The sequence below is a fragment of the Trachypithecus francoisi genome, unplaced genomic scaffold (genome assembly GCF_009764315.1).
Source record: "Trachypithecus francoisi isolate TF-2019V2 unplaced genomic scaffold, Tfra_2.0 Lachesis_group11, whole genome shotgun sequence".
Lineage (NCBI taxonomy): Eukaryota > Metazoa > Chordata > Mammalia > Primates > Cercopithecidae > Trachypithecus > Trachypithecus francoisi.
This window is the reverse complement of record NW_022681456.1, coordinates 29,010,591-29,025,158: the sequence shown is the minus strand read 5'-3', so window position 1 is coordinate 29,025,158 and position 14,568 is coordinate 29,010,591. Positions and strand designations below refer to the sequence as shown.

The 14,568-nt window shown below is 44.0% G+C and overlaps 1 protein-coding gene across 2 annotated transcripts in view; it reads left to right on the top strand.

The window, feature by feature from the left end:
- The window catches only part of TXNRD1 (thioredoxin reductase 1), a 136,922-nt gene that overhangs the window by 61,172 nt on the left and 61,182 nt on the right, over positions 1–14,568 (top strand). The gene's annotated exons all lie outside the window — the stretch shown is intronic.

Here is a 14,568-nt window from a genome sequence, read left to right as displayed (position 1 = left end):
ACAAAAATTAGCCAGGCATGGTAGCGTGTGCCTATAGTCCCAGCTACTCAGGAGGCTGAGGCAGGAGAATCACTTGAACCCAGGAGGCAGAGGTTGTGGTGAGCCGAGATTGCATCACTGCACTCCAGCCTGGGCAACAGAGTGAGACTCCATCTCAAAAAAATAAACAAACAGCAACAAAAAAGCAAGAATGCTCGTGCCACCCTCAGCAGCATCAGACGCAGGATCCTCAAGAACAAGTACCGCCCTGACCTGTGATTTGTTTTTCTAAGACCACCAGAGCGAGCACAAAAGAACCAGCGAGTAGGCAAGGGTAGGAGCAAAACTGCAAATTTATTTTTGGTCACCCAGCTTCAGGGAAGAAGGTGTGGGGGTGAGGTCTGTCGGCCTCCAGCAAAGGAGGCCAAGAGAGTCACCCAGTGGAGCTCTGGGGCGGAGTTCCTGATGCAGTCCCGACAGGAGTGGGGGCTGGGAAGTCCGCGTGGCGCGTTCGCTGGGAGTGGCTTTTCTAGGAGTGGAAGGGCAATAGGCAGGGCACCAGTGTGTCGGGGGCATTCGGTAGGTGCGACCAGGTAAATCTTGGTCTCTTCGGATTGACGTCACCTGGCACATGCTCGGTTGATCTGCACCTTCCCAGGCACCGGCTGCATTTTCGCCCGCGCGCGGGAAAAGTTGGTGATGAAGAACCCGGAAGTGCGCCATCTTGCCTCCGTTCATCCAAACAACCTGCACATGGCAGCCTTCTGCAGGGCCAGCGCCATCCTGCAGCAGCCAGAAGCCTGTGATGGTGAAGGGGAAGCAGACCGCCTCACCAAGAGCTCCTGAGCCCCCTGCCCCCAAAGCAATAGTCAGCTGACTTTCTCAAAAAACAAAACAAAACAAAACAACGAATCACGAGGCAGGAGATTGAGACCATCCTAGCTAACACGGTGAAACCCTGTCTCTACTAAAAATACTAAAAATTAGCCGGGCGTGGTGGCGGGCGCCTGTAGTCCTAGCTACTTGGGAGGCTGAGACAGGAGAATGGCCTGAACCTGGAAGGTGGAGATTGCAGTGAGGCGAGATAGCGACACTGCACTCCAGCCTGGGTGACAAAATGAGACTCTATCTCAAAAACAAAACAAAACAAACAAAAAACAAAAAATCTATAGATAAAGGAATTCAGATATATACTAGTGGAGAACTATAAGGTTCTCCTCTGTCTTTGGGGTGGAGAAATTGGTCTGAATGCCTCTTAATGAGACATAGGTCGCTCTCAGTTCAAACCAGGGCCTAGAGCGTTAGGAAGATCCAAGGCTCCTTCAGGCTCAGCTCCACGAAGTGACCATAGCTTTCTATTAACGACTGGTGGCCATCAACTGTCTCAGGATTCTGGGATTTTGGCTGTCAGAAAAATTAGAGGGGGATGTTCCTCTCAAGATCAACTATCTAATAATGTTTAAGAATTTAGAGGTGGCCGGGCGCGGTGGCTCAACCCTGTAATCCCAGCACTTTGGGAGGCTGAGACGGGCGGATCACGAGGTCAGGAGATTGAGACCATCCTGGCTAACATGGTGAAACCCCGTCTCTACTAAAAACTACAAAAAACTAGCCGGGCGAGGTGGTGGCGCCTGTAGTCCCACCTACTCCGGAGGCTGAGGCAGGAGAATGGCGTGAACCCGGGAGGTGGAGCTTGCAGTGAGCTGAGATCCGGCCACAGCACTCCAGCCTGGGTGACAGAGCGAGACTTCGTCTCAAAAAAATAAATAAATAAATAAATAAATAAATAAATAAATAAAAAAAGAATTTAGAGGTTGATAATAATAAGCTATATGACACCTCTTTCATCTTAGGATCTAATAGCTGTTTACCACTACTAATTAGTATATAACTCCTTGGCTGATGGTGAGGGTGGTTGATCTGCACTTTTATGAGATGAAACATCTGAGAGTTGACTTGAATGGAGCCTGTACCTCTTGAGGTACTTCTGATCAGTGGTTTCCTACATGAAAACCATTTTCTTTCCTCTAAGATTGAAATGGGACACTGAGCGACCCAAAGCAAATGGATTGCAGAAGGGGAATATTCTGCATGTACTAGCACGTGCACATTATGCATGTGTGTACATGTAATGCAGAATGCAGGCACTAATTTTTAAAGACATTTTTTCATGTTCCTTTCACTCCTTTTAGCCAGTTGTTTAAGAAAATTATGTTTTTCTAGCCGGGAGTGGTGGCACATGCTTGTAATCCCAGCTACTCGGGTGGCTGAGGCAGGAGAACTGCTTGAACCCAGGAGGTAGCGGTTGGTTGCAGTGAGCTGAGATCGCGCCACTGCATTCCAGCCTGGGCAACAAGAGCAAAACTCCGTCTCAAAAAAAAAAAAAAAAAAGAAAATTATGGTTTTTTTCTTCTGACAAGAAAAGAGAAGCTCTGAGTAATGAGAATATACACACTGTGGAAAATGGCATGCTTAGCCATAGACTGCTAATTAAAAGTAAAATGCAAAAATGAATATGCTACTCCTTGAGTTAGGTTTTTTGTTTTTTTGGAGATGAAGTTTCACTCTTGTTGCCCAGGAGTGCAATGACGTGATCTTGGCTCACTGCAACCGCCATCTCCCAGGTTCAAGCAATTCTCCTGCCTCAGCCTCCCGAGTAGCTGGGATTACAGGCATGCACCACCATGCCTGGCTAATTTTGTATTTTTAGTAAAGAAGGGGTTTCTCCGTGTTGGTGGGGCTGGTCTCGAACTCCCAACCTCAGGCGATCCACCTGCCTCCCAAAGTGCTGGGATTACAGGTATGAGCCACTGCACCCCACCTTGAGTTAAGTTTTGATCAGTGTCCACTGTAATGTTTTGTTGACAGTTACTGTGAATGACCAACTTGTAAAAGGGGAAAATCCAAACTTCTAACCACACTGAGGTCATCATGGATTTATACCATGCATGAGGCCATAATGATTATAATAACTAAACTATTGAGTCTTTTACATCTATTTACATCCTTTACATCTATTTACTCATCTCATTCTCCACAATCACCACATAAGGTGTAGATACTTTATTTATCACCATTTTACAGATGAATAAAGAAGGCACTCCTTTACTCACCACAAGGGAGAGGTAACAGAACTTGCCTAAGGGCATGCAGCTTGCCAGCAGAAAAGCCAGGTTATGTGATTTCATTGCAGGCTCTTATAACTATTGAGCTATACTGCTTGTTAGTAGAAAGCCAGATGATGCTATGGGATTAGCCCAGAGATTTACAAAAGAGGAGACCTAGGCACATTTGAAGGCAGAATGGCTTGAACAGCCCTGAATACAAGATAGGAAGAGGATATTGAAGACAGGTGGGGTCCCCTAAGACCACTTGGAATTAGGATAGGTTATAGGTTGTAGTACTCTGGTAAAGGTAAGCTTTAGCAGAGGTAGAACAATCATTTTTCTTCTGAGGTTGCAGTGAAGTATAAGTATAGAGAGCTGCTGTGAAGAGAAGACACAGAAGTGAAAGTAACTTGTACCTGATGACTTGAGCTTCTGGGCAGTGTGCTGGAGCTGGCTTGTGCCAGCTCAAGAGAGCCCTTGTTAGACATCAAGGAATTTTGCAAGTAGGTTGGTAGCTTGAAATTAGCCAAAGTGGGAATATTTCAACTCTGGAAATTAGCAAATACTACAAATCAGGGCCTCCTCACCAGCACTCAGAACTGGTTTACCAGAACACCTTACACTCCCTTTCTTCTCTTTTCCGCTTCACTAACAGTAAAAAGCCTGCTGAAGTGCCAGTTGAATTCAAACCTTGAGTGAGTGCCGATTATGGGAAAGGCACTGTGCCAGATCCCAGGGTAAGAAAGACCAACCTCTCAAGTGAATAATACTGTGATGGAGAGTGAAGAGCGTGCAGGTGTAAATCCTGGACTAGCTGTCGGCTCTTGAGACAGTCACTTAACCTTGGGTTACTCATCTGTAAAAGGAGATAATAATACATATTCCAAAGGGTTATTGAGATGACTAATGAGAACATGTAAAGCTCCTGGCACAGAGGTGTTCAATAGGTGATGGTTCTAAGAGTGGCTGACGTGTAAACAGATGTCTTTCATATAGCTTGATGTAAGAAATAAAGACAGGAGGCCGGGCGCGGTGGCTCAAGCCTGTAATCCCAGCACTTTGGGAGGCCGAGACGGGCGGATCACGAGGTCAGGAGATCGAGACCATCCTGGCTAATACGGTGAAACCCTGTCTCTACTTAAAAAAAATACAAAAAACTAGCCGGGCGACGAGGCGGGCGCCTGTAGTCCCAGCTACTCGGGAGGCTGAGGCAGGAGAATGGCGTAAACCCGGGAGGCGGAGCTTGCAGTGAGCTGAGATCCGGCCACTGCACTCCAGCCTGGGTGGCAGAGCAAGACTCCGTCTCAAAAAAAAAAAAAAAAAAAAAAAAGAAATAAAGACAGGAGCGGGGCATAGTGGCTCATGCCTGTAATCCCAGCACTTTGGGAGACTAAGGTAAGAGGATTGTTTGAGCCCAGGAGTTCGATACCAGCCTAGACAACAAAGTGAGACCCTGTCTCTACAAAAAATTTTTTAAATTAGGCATAGGCCAGGCCCAGTGGCTCATAACTGTAATCCCAGCACTTTGGGAGGCTGAGGCGGGTGGATCACAAGGTCAGGAGATCAAGACCATCCTGGCTAACAGGGTGAAACCCCGTCTCTACTAAAAATCAAAAAAAAAAAAAAATTAGTTGGATATGCTGGCGGGTGCCTGTAGTCCCAGCTACTTGGGAGGCTGAGGCAGGAGAATGGCGTGAACCGGGGAGGCAGAGCTTGCAGTGAGCTGAGATCATGCCACTGCACTCCAGCCTGGGCAACAGAGCAAGACTCTATCTCAAAAGAAAGAAGAAAAAAAAATTAGTCAGGCGTGGTAGTGTATGCCTCTGGCCAGCTACTTGGGAAGCTGAGGCATGAGGATCATTTGAGCCCACGAGTTTGAGGCTGTGGTGAGCTATGATTGCGCCACTGCACTCTAGCCTGGATGACACAGCAAGATTCTGTCTCCAAAAAACAAGCAAATAAAATAAATAAAGACAGAATGACTACAGGTCATATAGTCCCCTGAGTAGATTCCAGAGTTTTCAGGGTGGATGTTTCATGGATGATTTTTTTCCTTGGTTGTTATCAGAAAGTTACCAGGGGGTTTTTTCCCCTACAAATCAAGTTTACCAGATTTACTTGTTGCTTTTACCTCTTTTTAGCCTGTTCCTCACTATATATTATTTATTCGTAAGACAAACCATGGATTTGGAGATAGGCACACTTGGATTTATATCCCAGCTCCAACACTTACCTGCTTTGTGACCTTTGGCAAGATTCTTTACTTCCTAGAATCTCAGTTTCTAATTTCATACGTAGGTGTAATAACTGAATCCAACCTTTTGGTTTCATCTCCCTTTATGCTTCTGCATCCCTATGCAAAAGACACTATGTCTTTTGTATATACTGCTCCATCTGCCTAGAAAATTTCTGCTCTAGAGGTAGAACAGCACTGCATTAAGAACCAAGACCTACATATCAATCTCAGCTTTGACGTCAAATCTAGGTGACCATAAGCATGATAATTATCCTCTTTATGCCTCAGTTTTTAAAATTTGTAAAATGGGGGAAATAATAATATCTCCCTCATTGGGTTGTTGTAATGATTAAATTAATCCTGTAAGAGCTAGATTTATGTCAGGCATATAGGGGGCACTGAAAAATTCTTAGGCATTACTCCCATTCTCATTACTGCTGCCCTCATTGTTCCTCAAGCTGTGGTTCAAAAATCACTTGCTTTATGAAGCTTTCCCCGTTTTTTCCATCCCATTATTTACTTCTCTTCTCTGTACCCATTGAAGTTTATGAACCACCACATTTGGAGCACCTAGTATGTCCCAGGAACTCTCCCAGGCATAGTACAAATGTTGTTTTATTCAGACTATCCAATATGTTCTCACTTATTATTCCAGCTTCCTTCTGGGATACATCAAATTCTTTTTTTTTTTTTTTCCAGATGGAATCTCGCTCTGCTGCCCAGGATGGAGTTCAGTGGCACAATCTTGGCTCACTGCAACCTCCGCCTCCCGGGTTCAAGAGATTCTCTTGCCTCAGCCTCCTGAGTAGCTGGGATTACAGGTGCCCACCACTCATGCTTGGCTAATTTTTTTGTATGTTAGTAGAGATGGGTTTTCACTATGTTGGCCAGGCTGGTCTCAAACTCCTGACCTAAAGTGATCCACCTGCCGAGGCCTCCCAAAATGTTGGGATTACAGATGTGAGCCACCACGCCCGGCTGATAGATCAATTTTTTTGTTTTTTTGAGACGGAGTTTCCGCTCCTGTTGCCCAGGTTGGAGTGCAATGATGCAATCTCGTCTTACTGCAACCTCTGCCTCCCAGGTTCAAGTGATTCTCCTGCCTCAGCCTCTCAAGTAGCTGGGATTACAGTCACCTGCCACCATGACTGGCTAATTTTTTTTTTTTTTTTTTGGTAAGTTTTAGTAGAAATGGGGTTTCACCACATTAGCCAGGCTGGTCTCGAACTCCTGACCTCAGGTGATCCACCCGCCTTGGCCTCTCAAAGTGCTGGGATTATAGGTGTGAGCCACCGTGCCCAGCCCCAATCAAATTCTTAAAGGCCAAATTACCTTTATAAAACTGAGGAACCCCTAACATTTACCATGTAAAAGTTTCTCTCCTTTTCTCTGCGAAAAAGATGGAATCTACAAATTAAGTAATATCTGTATTTTTACAGATTTAATCTCTCAACAATTATTTACTGATCAATTACTATGTGTGCTTACTATATTAAGTGATGGGAATATGATGGTGAGCATAACTAATCCTGGTCCCTGATCACATGTGGCTATGTACATCTATATTAATTGAACTTAAACAACATAAGAACTTCACATCCACACCTGTACTAGCCATCTTTTATGTACTTAATAGTCACACGTGGTGAGTGGCTATTGGGTTGGACAGTGTAGATTTAGAACATTGTCATCACCACAGAAAGTCCTCTTGGACTGTGCTATTCTACAGTAGGGGAGGCGGACATTGATCAAATACTCATAAAAGTATGATTGCAATTGTGATAAGTACTAGGCAGAAAGAATACATGGTAAGATGGGAACATTTCATAGGGGGATATGACTTCTCTGTTGGTTTTCTCAAGGAAAACCTGTTCAAACTAGGTTTGCTCAATGCTTGGAAGTCAGCAAAGCCCTGTGGTGGGAGGGAGCACAGTAATGACAGGGACTGAAAGCAAACTAATGACTGCATCGTGGGGCTTGAGGGGAGGTTTGGGTGAGATGAAGGGGTGGAAGGACCACAAAGGGCCTTGTAGAAAGAAGATGAAGAAGCAGAGAGGCTGAGTAATTTGGCTGTGTAGTTAATAATACAACCTGGATTTGACTTCAAAGTCTACGCTGCATAATAAGTGTATATTCAATGGACTTTGGTTCTGCAATGATCTCTTTTTGCTCCTTCTTTGGAAGTTGCCAAAGTTCCCTCTACTGGATTATTCCTTTAGCATAAAAACGTGCTGTAATAATTTCCTTCTTAGACAAACCAAAAAAAAAAAGTCTGGCCAGGCACAGTGGCTCATGCCTGTAATCCCAGCACTTTAGGAGGCCGAGGCAGGTGGATCACAAGGTCAGGAGTTCAAGACCAGCCTGGCCAACATGGTGAAACCCCACCTTTACTGAAAATACAAAAATTAGCTGGGTGTGGTGGTGGGCGCCTGTAGTCCCAGCTACTCGGGAGGCTGAGGCAGGAGAATTGCTTGAACCCAGGAGGCAGAGGTTGCAATGAGCTGAGATCGTGGCTCTGCACTCCAGCCTGAGTGACAGAACGAGACTCTGTCTCAAAAAAAAAAAAAAAAAATCTTCCTCTATCCTACATCCCTCTTTAGCTCCTTTCCTATTTTTTTTGTTTTGTTTTGTTTTTATAGCAAAATCCTTTAAGAGTTGGCTATACTTACTCCGTCCATTTCCTTATTTTCTATTTCTTTTTTTTTTTTTTTTTTTGAGACAGAGTCTTGCTCTGTCACCCAGGCTGGAGTGCAGTGGCGCGATCTCTGCTCACTGCAAGCTCCGCTGCCTCCTGGGTTCACGCCATTCTCCTGCCTCAGCCTCCCTAGAAGCTGGGACTACAGGCGCCCGCCACCATGCCCGGCTAATTTTTTTTGTATTTTTAGTAGAGATGGGGTTTCGCCATGTTCACCAGGATGGTCTCGATCTCCTGACGTCATGATCCGCCCACCTCGGCCTCCCAAAGTGCTGGGATTACAAGCGTGAGCCACTGCGCCCGGCCCCTTATTTTCTATTTCTTGCTGAACTTCTTCTAATTAGGATTTCTTACCTCCCATTATTTTCATAAGTGACCTCCATGACTCAGCCCTTACCTTATAGGATTTCTTGGCAGCACTTGAAATAGTTGATCTTCCTTTTTGGAGCACTTCTTCATTGGCTTCTGAGACACCACACAGTCTTGGTTTTCCTCCTACCTCCCTCCAGCTCTTTCTTAGGCTCCATTGCTGGATCCTTTTCCCCTTTTGCAGTTTGAGCATGCCAGCGCTCTGTCCTGGGCCATCTTTATTTCTCTAAATACATTAACTCCTGGGTAATTTCATCTAGTCCCATGGAGTGACAGTTAATTGTACGTGTCAACTTGGCTAGCATATGGTGCCCAGTTGTTTGGCAGATAAAAGCACAGATGTTGCTGTGAAGGTACTTTTTAGATGTGATTACAATGAAATCAGTAGTCTTTGAGTAAAGCTAATGACCATCCATAATGTGGATGGGCTTCATCCAATTAGTTGAAGGCCTTAGAGAAAAGACGGAGGTTTCCAAGGAGGAAGCAATTCTGCACCCAGACCGCCTTTAGTCTCAAGATTGCCACATCAACTCCTGCTTGAATTTCTAGCCTATTGGCCAGCCTTGGAGTTTTCAGACTTATCAGCCCTCACAACTGTGTGAGTCAATTCTTAAAACAAAAACAAAACAAAACAAAAAAACAAAAAGCTCTCTCTCTATACATGTATCCTATTGGTCTTGTTTCTCTGAAGAACTGTGACTAATACACATGGTATTAAATATCTTTTATATTTGACACCAAATACTTATTTCTAGCCTTGACTTCTCCCTTGAACTCCATACTTACATATCCAACTGCTTAGTCAACCTCTCCATTTGGATAAATAATAGATCTCTTAACCCATACTATGGATTTGTCCCAAACTATTGTTTTCCCCCACCTCCCATCTTTCTTCCTTCCCTCTGGGTGTTCCTGCTTTTCCTTGAAGAGTGCCATCATTTACCCCATTGCTAAAGCCAGAAATCTAGAGTTATCATTGATTCTCTTTCTCTTACATTTCTTATTCCATCCATCTGTACAACTGTATAACATAAATCTGTACAATTAGCTTTACCTTCAAATGTATTTTTTAACCTCACTAGTCAGCCTTTGTCATCTGTAGCATCATCTCTAGCTTGGACCAGCACAGTAATGTCCTAGCAGGTCTGTATACCTTTACTTTTTTTTTTTTTTTTTGAGACGGAATCTCACTCTGTCACCCAGGCTGGAGTGCAGTGGTGGGATCTTGGCTAACTGCAAGCTCCACCTCCCAGGTTCACACCATTCCTCTGCCTCAGCCTCCCCAGTAGCTGGGACTACAGGCGCCTGCCACCACGCCCGGCTAATTTTTTGTATTTTTGGTAGAGATGGGGTTTCACTGTGTTAGCCAGGCTGGTCTTGATCTCCTGACCTCGTGATCCGTCCGCCTCAGCCTCCCAAAGTGCTGGGATTACATGCATGAGCCACCACACCCCACCATATCTCCACTTTTAAGTCCCTGCCCTCCTTAGCCTATTCTCCACACAACTGAGCAATTATTTTATCATACAACAATAATTTCCTTCTCTTCACACTCTGGCGTCTTACCTCATTTAAAATGAAATCCAAAATCCTGACTATGGCCTGATGATAGATGTGACCCCTGGCTATTCCTCTGACCTCACTTCCTACCACTTTTTTTTCTCACTCATTAGGTTTTAGACATACTGGTTACTTTGTAGATTCTTGGATAAGTCAAAGCAGACGCCTAGCTTAGGGCTTTAGTACGTTGAAGCCAGAATAAAAATGTAGAGACAAGTCTCTAAATTACAATTTTTTATTTGGAAAGAAAGAATGGCAATTTGGGACATATATGCAGACAGGGTGGTCTTCAGTTGTCTGAAGAACAAAGAGAAGGTTAGAGGTTTTAGAAATAGGAGAGATGTTACATATGGCTCTTCAAGAAAGTTCTTTGGGACTAGTTAGGGTTTGGGGAGCTGGCAAGCTCTGGTGAGTGATAGCAGTGGGCAAAATTAGTCCTACAGTTTCAGCAAATTATCTTAGCATTTATAGATAAAGCTGGTCTCGGGTTACAACAGGTAGTTTCAGCAGTCAGGCTTGCAGAGAATTACATTCTTGGAGCAATGTTTTGTATCCTGAATGCTTTTCCCCCTAGCACCTTGGCTCTGACTTAGTTGGGTATGACAAGAATGACCCAATTTTATGATGAGCTTTCATAAGTACCTCCTCTTTCCTCTGCTTAGAAAGATTTCTTCCCTAGATACTCTCATGGCCTGTTCCCTCATAGCACTCTGGGCTCTGCTCAAGCATTACATTCTGAGATCTTTCCTGACTTCCCTACCCTACTTTATTCTTCAAGGTAGAAAGAACTCTTTCAGAAAAGCTTTGTGTGTGTGTGTGTGAAGGAGAGCAATGAAATGGGGTGGTGGTAACTACAAGGGTTGGGGCACATGGGATCATGAGAGCCTTTTCTTTCTTTGTGGAGACAGTTTTGCTCTGTCATCCAGGCTGAAGAGCAGTGGCATGATCATGGCTTACTGCAGCTTCAAACTCCTGGGCTCAAGTGATCCTCCCACCTCAGCCTTCCAAGTGGCTAGGACTACAGGCAGGTACCACCACACCTGGTTGACTTTTATAATTTTTTTGTAGAGACAAGGTCTTGCTATGTTGTCCACGTTAGTCTTGAACTGCTGGGAAGCAGTCCTCCTGCCTTAGCCTCCCAACATGCTGGGATTACAGGTGTAAGTTACTGCATCAGGTCGGGAGGCTTTTTTAAAATGGTAAAACAACATTGCATTTGTATGATGATGTAAGTGATCAGGTAGAGAACAAGCAATTGATGATGCCAGAGGGGGAGGCTAATTTCAAGAGTGATGTTCATTCATTAATATTAAGAAGGAAATAAAAGATGAGAATCCATACACATGGGAAGTTGGCCTTCACTATTCTCCACACAACTGAGCAATTATTTGAATGTACAACAATCATCTCCTTCTCTTCTCTTTACACTCTGTTTGTTTTTTTGTTTTTGTTTTTGTTTTTTTTTTGAGATGGAGTCTTGCTCTTGCTGCCCAGGCTGGAGTGCAATGGCACGATCTTGGCTCACCGCACCCTCCGCCTCCCAGGTTCAAGGGATTCTCCTGCCTCAACCTCCCAAGTAGCTGCAATTATAGGCGCCCACCACCATGCCCAGCTAATTTTTGTCTTTTTAGTAGAGACAGGGTTTCGCCATGTTGGCCAGGCTGGCCTCACACTCCTGAACTCGTGATCCACCTGCCTCGGCCTCCCAAAGTGCTGGGATTACAGGTGTGAGCCACTGCACCCAGCCTCACACTGTGATTTCTTAACACATTTAAAATGAAATCCAGGCTGGGCACGGTGGTTCACGCCTGTAATCCCAGCACTTTGGGAGGCCGAGACAGGCAGATCACCTGTGGTTGGGAGTTCGAGACCAGCCTGACCAACGTGGAGAAACCCCGTCTCTACTAAAAATACAAAATTAGTCGGTCTTGATGGTGCATGCCTGTAATCCCAGCTACTCAGGAGGCTTTAGGGAATCACTTGAACGTGGGAGGCGGAGGTTGTGGTGAGCCGAGATAGTGCCATTGCACTCCAGCCTGGGCAACAAGAACAAAACTCTCTCTCTAAATAAATAAATAAATAAATAAAAATAAAATGAAATCCAAAATCCTGACTATGGCCTGATGATGGGTCTGACCTCTCGCTGTTCCTCTGACTTTACTACCTACCACTTTTTTTCTCACTCATCCGGAAATAATAAGAGTGAAGGCAGAGAATATGGCAGCTTGCTGGTTGAGAGGAAAATTTAAGGGAGTTCTGTCTGATTGATGCTATTTTCTTAAAGTAGAAAGTAGGTGATGAGCTAATGCAAGGTGTAGGGGCATTAGAAGTTTGAGGAAAGACAGATACATGTGAAACAGTCATTTTGGATCCTGAGAAAACAAATATTCTAGGGATGCAAAGGATTGCTGGGCAACATTGAGGACGCATTAGAAGTTTGTGGTCTTGACTTTAAAGTGAAATCACTTTTAATTTCTGTGTTTCCTTCAGCAATGTTTTGCTGCTTTAAATAGAGTACAGAATATGTGGACAGCTAGGTTCAGCAAGGGTGGGCCTTGCCATGTCAACGTGACTGAGAAGTTTAGACTTCATCTTGAGGGCCCTAGATAGCTACTGAAGGTTTGAGTAAAGACGATTTGGGTGTTAGAAAGATTATTCTAGCTCAGTATGGTGTGTGTGTGTGTGTGTGTGTTGTGTGTGTGTGTGTATGTATGAGAGAAAGGCTTATTATAGGTAGGACAGTAGTTTAATACAATAGGAGCCTTTATCAAACACCTGCATAAATTTATTACAGCTTAGATGACAGTTCAGGAACATAGAGAGGTCTATTTCCGGTATTTTCTGGGTACCTACTATATACCAGATTCTGTAAAGACAAAATAAACAAGGGTTTGCCTATCCAAAGCTCTTGTAGAATATTTGTAATTATTATTAGGTATTTGGGGGACAAAGAAGAGGGAAGGTGCAATTCATACTGGTTGGAAATCCAGGAAGACTCCCAGAGGAGGTGACATTTCAAATGAGCTTTGAAGGACTAGGTCCTTAGGGAGGGAAGATAATTCTCAAAAGGAAGAATGAACCCAGTCAAGAGATGCAAAATGTATGATTAAAATATTTTATGTTTATGATTTGCTACAGCCAGGCACGGTGGCTCACACCTGTAATCCCAGCACTTGGGGAGGCTGAGGCAGATGGATCTCTTGAGACCAGGAGTTTGACCACCCTGGCCAACATGTTGAACCTCCATTTCTACCAAAAAGACAAAAAATTAGCCAAGTGTGGTGGTGCATGCCTGTAGTCCCAGCTACTTGGGAGGCTGAGGCATGAGAATCGCTGGAACCCGGGAGATGGAGGTTGCAGTGAGCTGAGATGCACCACTGCTTTCCAGCCAGGGCAACAGAGCAAGAGACTGTCAAACAAACAAACAAACAAATAAATAAATAAATTGCTGCATGATGAGAAATGATGGAAGAAGATGAGGTTTCTCCGTTAACCAGCAACTAAATAGAACTAAGGAGTTTTTCCTTGAGAATTCATGACAAGGGTAAGGCATCTAGGCCCTTAACAGCAGCAAGAACGATTTGAAAGAAAAGAAGATAGTTTTAAAACGGTGATTTTTAACTTAAAAGAAAAATAACTACATGGTGCTACTCTGGGCATCTTTGCTATAATTTGCTCACTTAGGAACAATGTGAAGTTAAAATGCCTTATCTAGCCTGTTTTGGAATGCCAGTAGAAAATATTAACTATAATCACTCTGAGCTGTCTATATAAGATGCTTTTAATGGCAAGGCTCTTCATATCAATCCTTATTACTTGCTTTTAGTACATTATTTCAAATTAAATGATCCTTCTGTGTCCTAAGTCATGCTTTTGAAATAAGGTGTATTTTCGATATATTTCTAAGAATGAGGAATTTATGACCCTGGTTCATGGGTCATTGTGTAGACTAAATGAGATAAAGGCATATACAATGATTAATACAGAACTTGGCTTGGGAGCCAGGAGTAAATGTTTTGTGTTCTCCCTTAGACCCAGTCTTTTCATGTTTTTCCTTCTTTCCTCCATAAATCACATTGTTTCCTGAATACCCATGTACTAGATCCATTCTCTGTTCTATGGACTCCAGAATCAGGTGAAACACTCATGTCAATAATCACCTTACAGGGGAAGTGTCATGTTAGTGTGTGTAGTGTGTGTGTGTGTGCCCCTTTAGAGGGCGAGGAAGCTAAACCAAGCCTCTGAGTTTCACCTTGGAAGGACCTGGCAGGACCTGGCAGTGGTTGCCTGTCTGTTTAGAGGGAATGTGGCTTCTGCTAGCCGTTAGGAGCCTGCAACGCTCTCACCTGAGAGTGCTTCAATCTGGCATTATCCAAAGAAGTGGGAAAGACATTCATTCATTCATGGATTCATTCATTCATTCATTCAGTTATTATGTATTTATTCAGCAAATATGCATACCCTGCTAGTGTGTGGTGTTGAGTAAGAACATGAGTAAGAGAAGGGAAGCATGAGAGAGAATGGCTCACCTTAGTAGCAGCAGGTGGCTGGGTGCGGCTGGAGTTAAAAGACATTCAGTTTTTCTTAAACAATAAAAACCAAACTCAGAGTCTGATAAAGAA